This window comes from Suricata suricatta, chromosome 8 (assembly GCF_006229205.1).
Source record: "Suricata suricatta isolate VVHF042 chromosome 8, meerkat_22Aug2017_6uvM2_HiC, whole genome shotgun sequence".
NCBI classification, from domain to species: Eukaryota; Metazoa; Chordata; class Mammalia; order Carnivora; family Herpestidae; genus Suricata; species Suricata suricatta.
In genome coordinates, this window is record NC_043707.1 from 117,905,903 (window position 1) to 117,919,507 (window position 13,605).

The window sequence follows — 13,605 nt, forward strand, 5'->3', positions numbered from 1 at the left end:
GCCGCCCTCCGCCCGCAGCCAGGCTCGCGGCCCGTCCCGGCAGCCCCGACGCCCCGCCCGCCCTCCGCCGCCAACACCTCCGGAAACCGCAGAACCAGTAAATAGACGTTTTAAAAAAAAATTGTGGTGAAGAACGCATAAAACCTGCCATTTTAAGGACAACTCATTGGTATTAAATGCATTCACAGTGCTGTGCAACTGTCACCACTATCTAGTTCCAGAACTTTCCCCTCCACCTCAAAGGGAAACCTGCATTCCCTCCTCCCCGCCCAGCCCCTGGCAACCGCCGTTGTTTTTGTCTTTGGAGTTTGTTTGTTTTTTGTCTTATATGAATTTGTCTATTCTGGACATTTTATGCAAATGGAATTATATACTATGACGTGCTCTGTGACTGGCTTCTCTCACCTAGCATAATGTTTCCAAGACGCATCCATGTTGTAGAGTGTGTGAGTGCCTCATTCCTTTTGATGGGTGAAGAATATCCCACTGCCTGCACATGGCACATATTGCTTATCCATTCATCAGTTGATGGACATTTTGGTGAATAGAGCTGCTATGATCCTTTGCATGTGCGTACAAGTTGTTGTACCAACACCTGTTTTCAAATTCGGTTCTTCTGAGTACGTATAAGTGAATTGACTTTTGTTCTCCTGATGGAAAAACCATCCAGCCACCTGCAGATTTCTCCCCATTGATTTGGGAACTCCTGGAGGTATACAATGCCTCCTCCAGTAAAATTTCCTGTCTGCCTTGATTTTCTTGATCTAGGAGACACGGGGATGGGGAGCACCTGGGTGGCTCAGCTGGTTAAGCATCCGACTTTGGCTCGGGTCATGATCTCACAGTCAGTAAGTTTGACTAGGGCATCTGAGCTCAGAGCCTGGAGCCTGCTTTGGATTCTGTTCCTCCTCTCTCTCTGCCCCTCCCCTGCTCACACTCTGTCTTTCTCTCTCTCAGGAAATGAATAAAACATTAAAATTTTTTTTAAAGAGGAGACACATGGGGCAGTATATCTGCTCTCTCCAGGGCCCCCTCTCAGAAGGTCATACTATCACCCAGTCCCAGCTTCCAAACAACACCCCTTCTCCCCCCATCCTAACCTGTAGAGCAGAGCCCTCTGCTGCCTGACCCAAGGTACCACGTGACCCCACAGAACCCAGCTTTTGTTGGGCAGAAATGGAGGTGTTTTCCTTTGGAGAATTTTACCGGAAGGACAGAGCAGTGCTCAGGTCAGGGATGGGGCAGCCATTTAGAGCTCGAGGAATGGGCAGAAGAAAGCTAACTCTCTACAAGTGGCTGGGGAACCTCAGGCTGGCAGAGAGAAGCAGTCATGGAGCATGGACAGGACCATGGGAGACCTGGAGCAGTCTCCGTCCTTACTTGCTAATTCCAGGTGATCTGATTTCCTCCCCTAGGATGTTCATAAAATCCCTCATTTGAATCTTGAAACAAATCCTTTTAAAACTCTCAAATATTAGGTTGCACCAGAAAGCCCGTGGGATGACACGGATGCTGGTGGGTTCTGGAACCACACACTGAGAACCATTACCTTCAGCTAGCTTAAATGCCCGTTCCTAAAGCCGAAAGTGCCCTCAGACAAGCGCTCTGATGTCTGCTGCTGAGTCTGTAGGGGCTTGGAAAAGCTGAAATCCTGTGCCTGCAGTGCTCACCAGGAGGGCCCATCCGGTTGGATTTAACCCTTCTTGCCTTCGCTGCACTAAGGGTACACAGAAGACCGAGGATGTGCAGAGTTGCGAAATGCAGGGCAGCCAGTGCCCCCACCCTCCTGCTCTGCCTCATGCTTTTGGCAGGTGTTCAAAACAGTGCAGTCTGCGCTCCCAGCATCTCACCATGATTTAAGAGCATGCTCCTTTAGTTTCTGCCTGTAGCTCTCACGCTGCAGGCTCAGGCATATCTCCTTGGAGCTGAGCCAGGTGACCATCTTTTCTTCTGGTCAGATATTTCCAGAGACTTCCCCCAAAAAACTTCATATGGATCCGCTGTGTCCCTCCCTGACCCTCATACATATTAGATATGTTTAAATCTTAGTGATGCTCAGGGCGCCTGGGTGGCTCAGTCGGTTAAGCGTCTGGCCTTGGCTCAAGTCATGATCTCACGGCTCATGGGTTCAAGCCCCGCATCAGGCTCTGTGCTGATAGCTAGCTCAGAGCCTGGAGCCTGCTTCAGATTCTGTGTCTCCCTCTCTCTCTGACCCTCCCCTGCTCGCACTGTTTCTCTCTATCTCTCAAAAAGTAAAAATAAAAGACATTAAAAAATTTAAAAAAAATCTTAGTGATGCTCACAGATTGGTCCATGTATACCAGATAGGTTTAATCCCAGTGATGCCAACTTATCCTACATGAGGTATAACAGATCTCTTGTGCCAATCAACATTCTAGATCACTGGTTAGGCACACTCTGTAAAGTGCCAGATAGTAACTATTTGGGGCTTTGCAGATGAAAGAGGTCTCTCACAACCACTCAACTTTGCCACCGTAGCACAAAAGCTGGCATATACAATGTGGGAAGGAATGGGTGTGCCTGTGTTCCAATAAAACTTTATTTGCAAAAAAAAGGCAGCAAGCAGGATTTGGCCCAACTTCTGTTTTTTGTTTTTTTTTTCTATTGTTAGATCAAGTTCATGAGTCTTCGAACAGATGGAATGTGTATTTACTGTTAGCAGTTATATATTGTTATGGGGACTCTTAAAAAATCTATAGGTTTTCTCAAGAGCTGGCAGTAAGCCCAGCCAATCTTAAATAAACCCAGCCTCAACATTTTCAAAAAATGTAAAATTATACCAATACATAGCAAAAACTGAACCAAGTTCCTATCTTTAAAAGATAAATATTTGACGCTCTTGTGTAAGCAGAAATAATTTTTGAAACAAACATATGCACATGTCTTAAAGGTTTATGTTAAAAATGGAATGTTGAGACAACAGAAACCAGGAGTTAGATCTATATTCTATAGATTATATCCGCCCATCTATTCCTTTATTCTCTCTTATTTTTAGTTCTTTATATATAAAAAGTAAAAATAGCAAATCAGCACATAACCTAGACAACAATGAATCATATAAACAGACTGGGGACATAGCCACTTTAACATAAAGACCAGCTCGGTTCCAGAAAACAGAAGGTTTCCTTAAGAAAGGTCTCGGTTGCTCTTGTTTTAATGGTCAGAATCATTTCCAACTTCATCTTCTCTCTCAATTTTCTTTTTTTGAGAGCAGTTTTGACAAGTGCCTTTGTAAGAGGAAATAGTCCACTTGGAAACTCGGCAGCCAAAGATCAAGTCAGTTTCTATTTTCCTTCTAAGAGTTGTTGCAAAGTGCGTGACAATAGAACTTTCAGACTGGTTGTGTCTTTTCTGATTTTTGTGTTGTCTGCTATTAGTTTTGCCTCTTACTGCGTTCTGCATTATCCACTCATCAAACAGTAGCCAGTCTTCTTTCACAGAATCTAACTGTCCTGGCTTGGGATTCTCTGCCCGGAAACTGTCTCATTTGAGGAAGTAATTGGTCCTAACATCATGGGACAGAAAGGTGTGAAAAGATGTTCAATGGAAGCTGTTTCTGTTTAGAGCTCTATTTAACAGCTTTCTTTGTTTTCTTAACTAATATCTTATTCATAGAATTTCTCATTAGACTTTACATAAAATAATTGCACTGAGAAAAAGTTAACTAATTCTAAATTATCACAGATTATGAACTCATTCATATGAGTGGATCAATCTTCAGTTCATTTCATTCATTCTAAAACTGCCTTAACCATTTCAAAGTTAGCCATTCCAGCATTCCCAGTTACTTAACTTAGGTCAATTTTAAATTCTCCAAGTACAGAAAATAGTTAAATTACATTGGTTTCTGAAGACAAAATGAACAATAAAGAAAAAAACTTTTTCTTGAACCTGGATAAGGCTGTTTCTATTATAAACTTGTCACTAGGGTGTCTTAATCTGACTTCACATAAATCCAAAGAAAAATTTAGTTTTAATCGATTTCCTATTTAGCCTCAGGTTGATTTAACAAAGTCAAAGATGATTTGCACTAATTTTAACCACAAAATTGATAAATATTTCATTAATAACCAGGATAACCGCTTCTACATATTTTTAGATCATAAAGTGGCTAATCTATTTTACAAATAACTATTATATATTGTCACAGACCTTTAAATAAAATTAGCTTTTGCAGAAGTTTATTAAAACCCACTAAATCAAGGCACCTAGGTGGCTCAGTCAGTTGGGCAATGGACTCTTGATCTCAGCTCAGGTCATGATCTCCCAGCTCTTGGGTTCGAATCCCATGATGTTCTCTGTACTAATGTGGAGCTTGCTTGGGATTCTGTCTCTCCTTTTCTCTGTCTCTCCCCTGCTTGTTCTCTCTCTCTCTCCCCCTCCTCCTCACCCTCTCCCCCCCAACATAAAGAAATAAACTTTAATTTTTTTAATGTTGATTTATTTTTGAGAGAGAGAGGAAGAGCGTGAGTGAGGGAGGGGCAGACAGAGAGGGAGACAGAGGATCCAAAGCAGGCTCTGTGCTGAGAGCAGAGAGCTCAATGTGGGGCTTGAACTCATGAACCGTGAGATCATGACCCGAGCCAAAGTCAGACACCCAGGTGCCCCTAAATAAACTTAAAAAAATGTTTTTGGAGGGGAGGTACCTGAGTGGCTCAGTCAGTTAAGCATCTGACTTTGGCTCAGGTCATGATCTCATGGTTTGTGACTTCAAGCCCCACATCAGACTCTGTGCAGAGCCTGGAGCCTGCTTTGGAGTTTGTGTTTCTCTCTCTCTCTGACCCCCACCCTCTCTCTCAAAAATAAATAAACATTAAAAAATTTTTTTAATTGTTTTAATCTACTAAATCAAGAAATACCCAAAATACATTTTAACTCAATACCATAGTATTATGTAACATGTGCTACTGATTTAAAATATGTGCTTTGTATTTCACATAAGATTGTTCATGTTGGGGCACCTGGGTGACTCAATCAGTTAAGTGTCTGACTCTTGATTTCAGCTCAGGTCATGATCTCGTGGTTCCTGGGATCCATCTCTGAGTTGGGCTCTACTCTAACTGCTTGGGATTCTCCCTCCCTCTCTCTCCGCCCCTCCCCTGCTTGCTCCCTCTCTTTAAATAAGTAAAGAAAGAAGTAAAGAAGTAAAGAAATAAAGATTGTCCTCATCAACTTCCCAACTCATGCCCAATTTATATTTCAAAAATCAGAGAGGTTTGCAAAAGCGATTTCAAGATAATGTATATTTTTTAATGATGAAACTTTTTACAAACAAAATGAATACATTAAAATCAAGTACACGATGGGCGCCTGGGTAGCTCAGTCAGTTAAGTGTCTGACTTTGGCTTAGGTCATGATCTCGCGGTTTGTGGCTTTGAGCCCCGCATCAGGCTCTGTGCTGACAGCTCAGAGCCTGGAGCCTGCTTCAGATTCTGTGTCCTGCTTTCTCTCTACTCCTCCCCCCACTCACACTCTGTCTGTCTCTCTCAAAAAATGAATAAACATTAAAAAAAAACTTGGGGTGCCTGGGTGGCTCAGTTGGTTAAATGTCGCACTCTTGGTCTCTGCTCAGGATCACATTCCCACGGTACCATGAGTGCAAGCCGGTGCTGACAATGCAGAGGCTACTTGGGAGTCTCTGTCTCCCTCTCTCTCTGCCCCTCCCTCACTTGCATTGTCTCTGTCTCTCTCAAAATAAATAAATAAACTTAAAAAAAACTTTAATAAAAAATCCTCTAGCTTGCATTAAAAATCAAATATATGACACATATTAAATAAATGAGCAATAGAGATATTTATTTGCCCTGTATGTATGTGTGTGTGTGTATGTGTTGATGGTGGTTCATGTTGTTCAGATATGTGTGGGTATATAGGCACAGAAATCAAAGTAACTCCCCCGTTCTCAACGCGTGATTTGCCCTCTCCCTGTGTAAGCATTACAAGAATGTAAGCCACGATCTCACAGAACCACATTGTCCTCGTCTGTGGTTTTAGGCTGATGGGCACCCAAGAAAACTCAGGCTACCCATGCATGGTCTTTGCTGCCTGCCCCAGCGTGTTTATTACCAGCCCTGGCCTGGCGGGAACTGGTTTCTGACCCTACCTAGCCGTGTGGGAACTAAGGATGAGTCATTTCATCTCTCTGTAAGATAGAGTTAGATTAGACTATCTCTGAAGTCCCTTCTATTTTTCTAATTCTTTGATTGAATGGATCTGTTCCGTATCTATCTGGTTTCCGGGGTATTAACTAGTTAACAGGGCCAGTCAAGACCCAATCCAGATGCAATGGGGCTCCTTCATCACAGTGACAATACCTTGTTCTAGCTTATCACACTGGATGAGGATAATGGGAAGTTATTTGGCCATAGTGGTGGTGGTGTTTGAATATGAAAACCATAGCATCTAATGTATATTTTCTGAAGAGTATGCTATTCTGAAATGCTTATGGTATTTGTGCATCCCTGAGTAAAACAAGTAATCTAAACATTGTTAATGTCTAAAGCCACCATGTTTGGAAAAGGCAGGAAGTGTCAGAAACTATTTAACGTGCTTATAAAGTATACCCCAAAGACAGAAGTTTACTGGATGAGGAGCACAATAACGGCAGCTTAGACAAAAAAAGTCTTCTCAGAGGCTCTGGGATTGGGGTAGGTGTTCTACCCAAGCTCTCTCAGAGCCCCCAGCCCACCCTCGCCCCGCCGTCACACCCAGACCTGTGTGGTAGCCGCTCAATTGCTAGTCCCCCTGATCACACTCTGCGAATTCCTTGAGGGCAGGGATTTTGCTTGTTTTGGAGGTACCCCTAGGGCCTGACATAGAGCAAGGACTCCGTGAATAATTTTGCATATGTGTTGCATAAATAGCCAGCTATCTCCACTTATTGGTCTTCCAGAAGCAACAGAAGCGAGCAAGAGTAGTACTGCATGGCAGCAATAAGAGGCATTGTTACCAAGAGCCTAGCGTTTGTGGTCGCCAGGAGGACATAGGTTCCCATCAATGTGTGGTTCATAAAATCCCCACAAATGTCCATTCAATAATGTCCTGTAGTATGTCCTCCGATAGCTGCCTCCTATAAGTAGCACCAAAGGATGTATGACATTTTGGCGGGACCATTTGACTATTTATCCAACTCTTACTCATTCCTCAGCAAAATTCGCCAACAGTGTGTTCACCATAAGCCGCTAAGCACAAAGAATGAATACCCTTCAAGGAAGAAAATGAGTTGGTGGTGGCTATATTTTAATAGGAAATTCCTCTGGCGACATTTTATAGGAACTAGGTGGGGTATCTACTGTGCAATTGCTCAGCATACTGCTTGGTAATGGATTAACAGGACCTTTTACCCCTTCCATATAAGAATTTGACTTTTCGTTAACTTTCTAGCTGTGGCTCCTCTGGCAGCGTAATAAAGAATAGTGCATCAACTGTGTTGCTGGAATCATTACATAGGATAGAGCGGCCCCCTAACTGGTAAATTGCATCCGGACTGGGAGAACTATAAATGTGTGAGAGGAAGCCACAGCTCTGGGCTTCCCTGAGCGTAGTGACTCTTGGAACAGACATGTCTTTTGTGGGGACCCTGGGAAATATGCCTATGGAGTGGTTATACCAGACACTTGCTCCCATGAGACGAGAGCCTTTTAGGCCAGGACAGATTCCATACTTGCCTGATGTGGGTCCGTCTCCTGGCACTGAAGCTACGACACATGGACACACGGACAGTTGCAGGGACTCCGGTAGAAGAGCGACATGTGGCTCTGCCCTGCTGCTGAGCCGTGCTTCCCACCCCATATCCTTCTAAATGACGCTGTTACCACGCGTACTAGTTTATGAGTTTGAATGTTTCTAAAATGCTCATTGAGCCTAAGGAGACCCCTGGGGGGCACTGTAGTACCACTCGCTTCGTGTTTTGTTTCCTTTTGTTTCGTTTTGTTTTACTTTGTAGTAGATGCTCCACAGGGACTGAGAGAGATGGGACACTGTGTGGCATGGTTGTCTGCTTCCAAAAAACCCATGGTCATCCCCTTCCCTGTCTGCAGGATGGACAGTCCGTCTGCATCACATGTCACCAAGACATAGATCTCAAGTTGATGCCTTCCCTTAAAATCCCCAAGCTTGTTCCTACTGAACCCAAGTACACAGTCCCCACCCTAACCAGTGCTATGAATCCAGTTGACCAAAGGCCACTCCAGTCTACCCCACAATTTTTAATATGCTACCAACAAAGGCCCAAAAATCAAATGATGGGTATAAGAATTGCTCCCTCAAACCAGAGGGGTCAATGAAGAACTGGGGGTTTGACCTGGAGTCAAAACAGGTGCTAGAAGTCCTCTAGTGATGAAATTTTCATATCCTCTGATCACAATGGCGTGAGTTACTATCACCTTTTAAAACTAGGGCATGTTAAGAACCAACCAAACTACTCTTGCCAAACAAAACAAATTTGCATTTCTCCCTCCAGAAGCATTATCTGAAGAAAATAATTCAATTTTCCCCCACTATATGAAAGGTTTGAGGAGCATAGTCATATGCCGCAGAAATGTGAAAAAAAATTCGATGAAACCATTGCCCATCATAAGCAAGTGGATCAAGTGCCCCTTTTTGGAATTGGAAGGCAGCACAGCTACACGAAGGCACAAGGCAAACTACAAGAGACAAACGACGACAGGAAGTACAGTGGTGATGCTCAAAACAGATGCACTAGGATCTCACACACCCTGACCCTTTGCCCCTCCCCCCCGTTACAGTAGGCTTCACAGAGGTTTTCTCTTGTCAACGCACAAGAGACACATAAGAAAAACTTACAAGTCCAATGAATCCAGTTGACCAAAGGCCACTCCAGTCTTCCCACTGCTCTCAGAATCAGCACAGGCAGCCATACACGTGGCTTTTTTCCCCAAGCGGTTTATCACAACATCAATTAACGACAACAACAAAAACCCATCGTATATTCTGAACCCACAGAATACTCAATTTCACAATATTTTGCAAACCACTAGGTCGGTAGCTTTCTCAAGGAATATTCCAACTGTACTTGACCACCAAAATATTTACATCAAAATGGCATCTATCTACCAAATAACCAGAAGTCACATTGCTCTATGTCTCTTCTTAGTCTATTACAGACACAAGCCTCATGTGCATTCCTTTCCAATGCTTGCTGTGAAGGCCTGTCCCTTTCCCCCAAGAGAAACAACTTCCCATGGATGCCATTTTTAAATTCCATTACCAGTAAGAATTCCATTACTGTCCATGCAATGTATCTAATGTAAGACAAATAATCTCTTTGTGAACTTGGATTGAATGTGCCAGAAAGATGCCAGATATAAAATAAATCATTAATGGTCTGTGTTGGACCCAACTATTAATTTACTTATAAAAATGTCACCAACCCCATTAATTATACCCCCAAAGACACTGTGTAATTATATATATTGACCACCAACTATGAACATAAATCTAAAACAGTGGATAGTTTATGATCCAATAGTTCAAATAAAGGGATGATCTCCATTAAAAGTGATAGAATTCAGTGGTCCAGTTAGTACTAAAGTCAACACACAAACTCGAAGCAGCCAACTGGGAATGCAACAATCTGAGACATTATGGAAAGAATAATTTAATTATTAAGCTTCATGTTCCATTTTTCTCCCAGTGAGCTTGCTACTTTACAATGTAAATAAAAGGTACCTTATCAGTAGGTTAAGCAACCCACTCTTGACTTCAACTCAGGTCATGATCTCATAGTTTGTCTGCATTGACAGCATGGAACCTGCTTGAGATTCTCTCTCTCTCCCTTCCTCTCTGCCCATCCCCTGCTCATGTGCACAGGTGCATTCTCTATATCTCAAAATAAATAAATAAACTTAAAAGAAATAATAAAATAAAATGTGCTAAAATGACCAGAGCCTAGTAATGATTCTGGGAGTATGAATTAGAACAAAATTTCTTTCTTCTTTAATGTTTATTTATTTTTGAGAGACAGAGAGACAGAGTAGGAGCGGGAGAGGGGCAGAGAGAGGGAGATAAGAATCAGAAGCAGACTCCAGGCTCCAAGCTGTCATCACAGAGCCCGACATGGGACTTGACCTCATCAACCGCGAGATCATGACCTAAGCCAAAGTTGGACGCTTAACCAACTGAGCCCCCCGAGGCGTCCCTAGAATTTCTAAGTTTCTACATCACAAACCTAATTAGAGCTAAGGCAAGTTATGAACAATGTGGCCTCAGCTGCTGATTTTACTAATTCCACTCTTCTCCAAAACTTGTGGGAGCATGAGGGCCTACTAAATATTATGAAGGTAAAAGGTAACCTAAAACATAACACTCATTAAAGGTCATTTTAAAAATCTGACTTTATCTTATGGAAAGGTTCTTCAGTCTTGGTACTCTTGACATTTTGGAGTAGAAAATCCTTTGTTATTAGGGCCGTCCTGTGCGTGGTATGCTGTTGAGCAGCAATTTTATCCGGCTACCCACAGTCCCCTGCCCTGAGCTGTAACAACTGAGGATGCCTCCAGACATGGCCAAATGTCCGGTGGACAAAATCACCCCCAGTTGAAAGTCATTGTCTTAAAGTGAAATTGCTAGTGTAGGTTTGTTTGCTTTGGACCCAGCCATACGATTAGGTCTTGGAGTCTCTGAAGAGGTTGCTCTACCAGAGAAGGTGGGCACAGAAGTTGACTGGGAGGTAGAAAAGTCACATTAAAACACCAGAGATCATTTAGGTGTGACCTGGCTGGCTCAGTTGGTGGAACATGCAACTCTCGATCGCAGATTTGTGAGTTGGAGCCCTGTGTTGGGTATGGAGATTACTTATAAATAAAATCTTAAAAAAAAAAAGAGCACCAGGAATAGTTTAAACAGAGCAAACATATCAAACCTAACTCCTTGTAAGGTACACTCTTCTACATGATCAGTTAGGTTTCCCGTTTGCAAAGATCCCTCCTTTCAAACAACACCTAATATTTCCATTGCAGGGAAGAAAAGTGTCTGGTCCTTGATCATTTCTAGCCTGTAACTCTTGATTTAGAAGAATCATTTCCAAACTATCTGTGGCAAAAGACCAGTTTTGACGTTTCCAACCTACTGCCGGCCACCACCTGGTCCTGCTGTGTGAATTGGTAGCAAAGAATTCGCAGACCAGCTGTCCAGGGGCCACAGCTTGAGTAATACCATTCTGGAGTTCTAACCTCTATTGAGAAATACGGTTTAAGCACTTTGTGAACTCTTCAATGACTAACATTCACAAGCCAATTTATAACGGTGTTTATTATTATTTTTGTTCAAGAGGCAGAAAGACAGTGATTTCACTGCCTTTGGAAACACAACTACACTAAAATGAGAGGGGAAAAAAAGGGATTTCTTTTAAAAATCCATTTTCATGGGTGTCTGGCTAGCTCTTGGGGTTATGAGTTCAAACCCCACGTAGGTTGTGAGTCTAATTAAAATAAACAAATAAATAAAATTTTAATCTATTTTTATGTCTTTATCTTTTTGTCTTCTGTCTTTAACAAAAGACAAAATTATGAAAGTGCCTTAAATATCCTTAATCCCTAATATTTCCTGCTCTTTAGCCTTTTAAAGAAGTATAGCCTCTTCTGTTAGAATAACTGTATTGGCTGCAAAGGTTTTAAAAACCTGCTCTACCAACCTTCTCTTTCCCTCCAGAAGATCTTTTAAAAGGTAAACAATTTAGGGGCACCTGGTGGCTCAGTCGGTTAAGCGTCCAACTCTTGATCTCAGCTCAGGTAATGATTTCACGGTTTGTGTGATCGAGCCTCACATTATGCTTTATGCTAATAGCGTGGAGTCTGCTTGGGATCCTCTCTCCTTTTCTCTGCCCCTCCCCCCTGCTCACTCTCACTGTCTCCCTCAAAATAAATAAACTTTAAAAGGCAAAGAGGGGCACCTGGTTGGCTCAGTTGGTTGGGCATCCAGCTTCGGCTCAGGTCATGATCTCACGGTTCGCGGGTTCGAGCCCCATGTCGGGATCTGTGCTGACAGCTAGCTCAGAGCCTGGAGCCTGCTTCAGATCTGTGACTCCCTCTCTCTCTCTGCCCCTTCCTCACTCATGCTCTGTCTCAAAAATAAATAAACTATAAAAAAATTTTTTTAAATAATAATAAAAGGCAAACAATTTAGAAATATAACTTGTTTCTATAGGCTTACACTTTCCCTCCAATTTTAAAGTTCTATTCAGGGGTGCCTGGGCGGCTCAGTCGGTTAGGCACCAGACTTCGGCTCAGGTCCTGATCTCGCAGTTCATGGGTTCGAGCCCCACATCCGGCTCTGTGCTGACAGCTCAGAGCCTGGAGCCTGCTTCTGATGCTGTGTCTCCCTCTCTCTCTGCCCCTCCCCTGCTCATGCTCTGTCTCTCTGTCCCTCAAAAAAATGAATAAACATTGAAAAAAATTAAAGTTCTGTTCAGAATCGAAGTAGAAGACCGTCAGCGGGGAGTACATTTCCACTACACAGCAGCGCCTCTTGAAAATGGCAGGAAAACGTAGGCAAGTAGTTTGAGTTTCACCCACATGACTTGTTTTATGATCACAAAACAGGCTATCTGTGTGTGCAGACTTGTCAGGCCCCAAACTAAACAGGGAAACCACCCAGACGTGGGTTTGTAGGCTCCTTTCTCAGGGCTAACTTAAGGTTTAACTTAACAGGCACATCATAGGGCCCCAGGAGTCTCTCAGCTCATGTCCACGTTTGCATGTATAAAAGTACTCCCAGCCATTTACACTGCAGTCTTAGATTTAGAAGGACCTTTACACTCATGGAGCCAAACAGCCCTGCCTGTCTTATATTAGTGAAGCTTTCTCTTTAAGACATCACGAGTGGGACACGTGGATGGCTCTGTTGGTTAAGCGTCCCACGATGGTTTGTGGGTTCAACCCCCACAACCAGCTCTGTGCTGACAGCTCAGACCTTGGAGCCTGCTTATGATTCTTGTCTCCCTCTCTCTCTGCCCCTCTGTCTCTCAAAAATAAATAAATGTTTTAAAAAATAATATATATATAGAGGCGCCTGGGTGGCTCCGTCGGTTAAGTGTCCGGCTTCGGCTCAGGTCAAGATCTCATGGTTCATGTGTTCGAGCCCCACATCGGGCTCTGGGCTGACAGCTAGCTCAGAGCCTGGAGCCTGCTTCAGATTCTGTATCTCCCTCTCTCTCTGACCCTCCCCTGCTCACACTGTCTCTCTCTGTCTCTCAAAAATAAATAAAAAACATTTAAAAAAAGTTTTTAAAAAGACATATATATATATATATATATATATGTATATGTATATGTAAAAGACTTCACCAGAAAATTAAAATACAGACTCCATTAGGAGAAGCATGGCAAAGGTAAGGCTAATGTCAAAACATCCTTACCTACCTTTCCAGAGAAAAAGGTTGACAAAAAGGAGAATCTAGAGGAGTGAGACAATGAAATGTCTCAAGCATGGAGACTTTCTTATCTTTCTCCTTTTTATGAGAGAGACAGGGTGAGCAGGGGAGGGTCAGAGAGAGAGAAGAAGACACAGAATCCGAAGCAGGCTCCAGGCTCTGAGCTAGCTGTCAGCACAGAGCCCACTGCAGGG

The 13,605-nt window shown here is 43.0% G+C and overlaps 1 pseudogene; it reads right to left on the bottom strand.

Annotated features, from left to right (window-relative positions):
• The window catches only part of LOC115297726, a 16,224-nt pseudogene extending 14,282 nt beyond the window's left edge, over positions 1-1,942 (bottom strand).
• Positions 1,943-13,605: the final 11,663 nt, after the last annotated feature.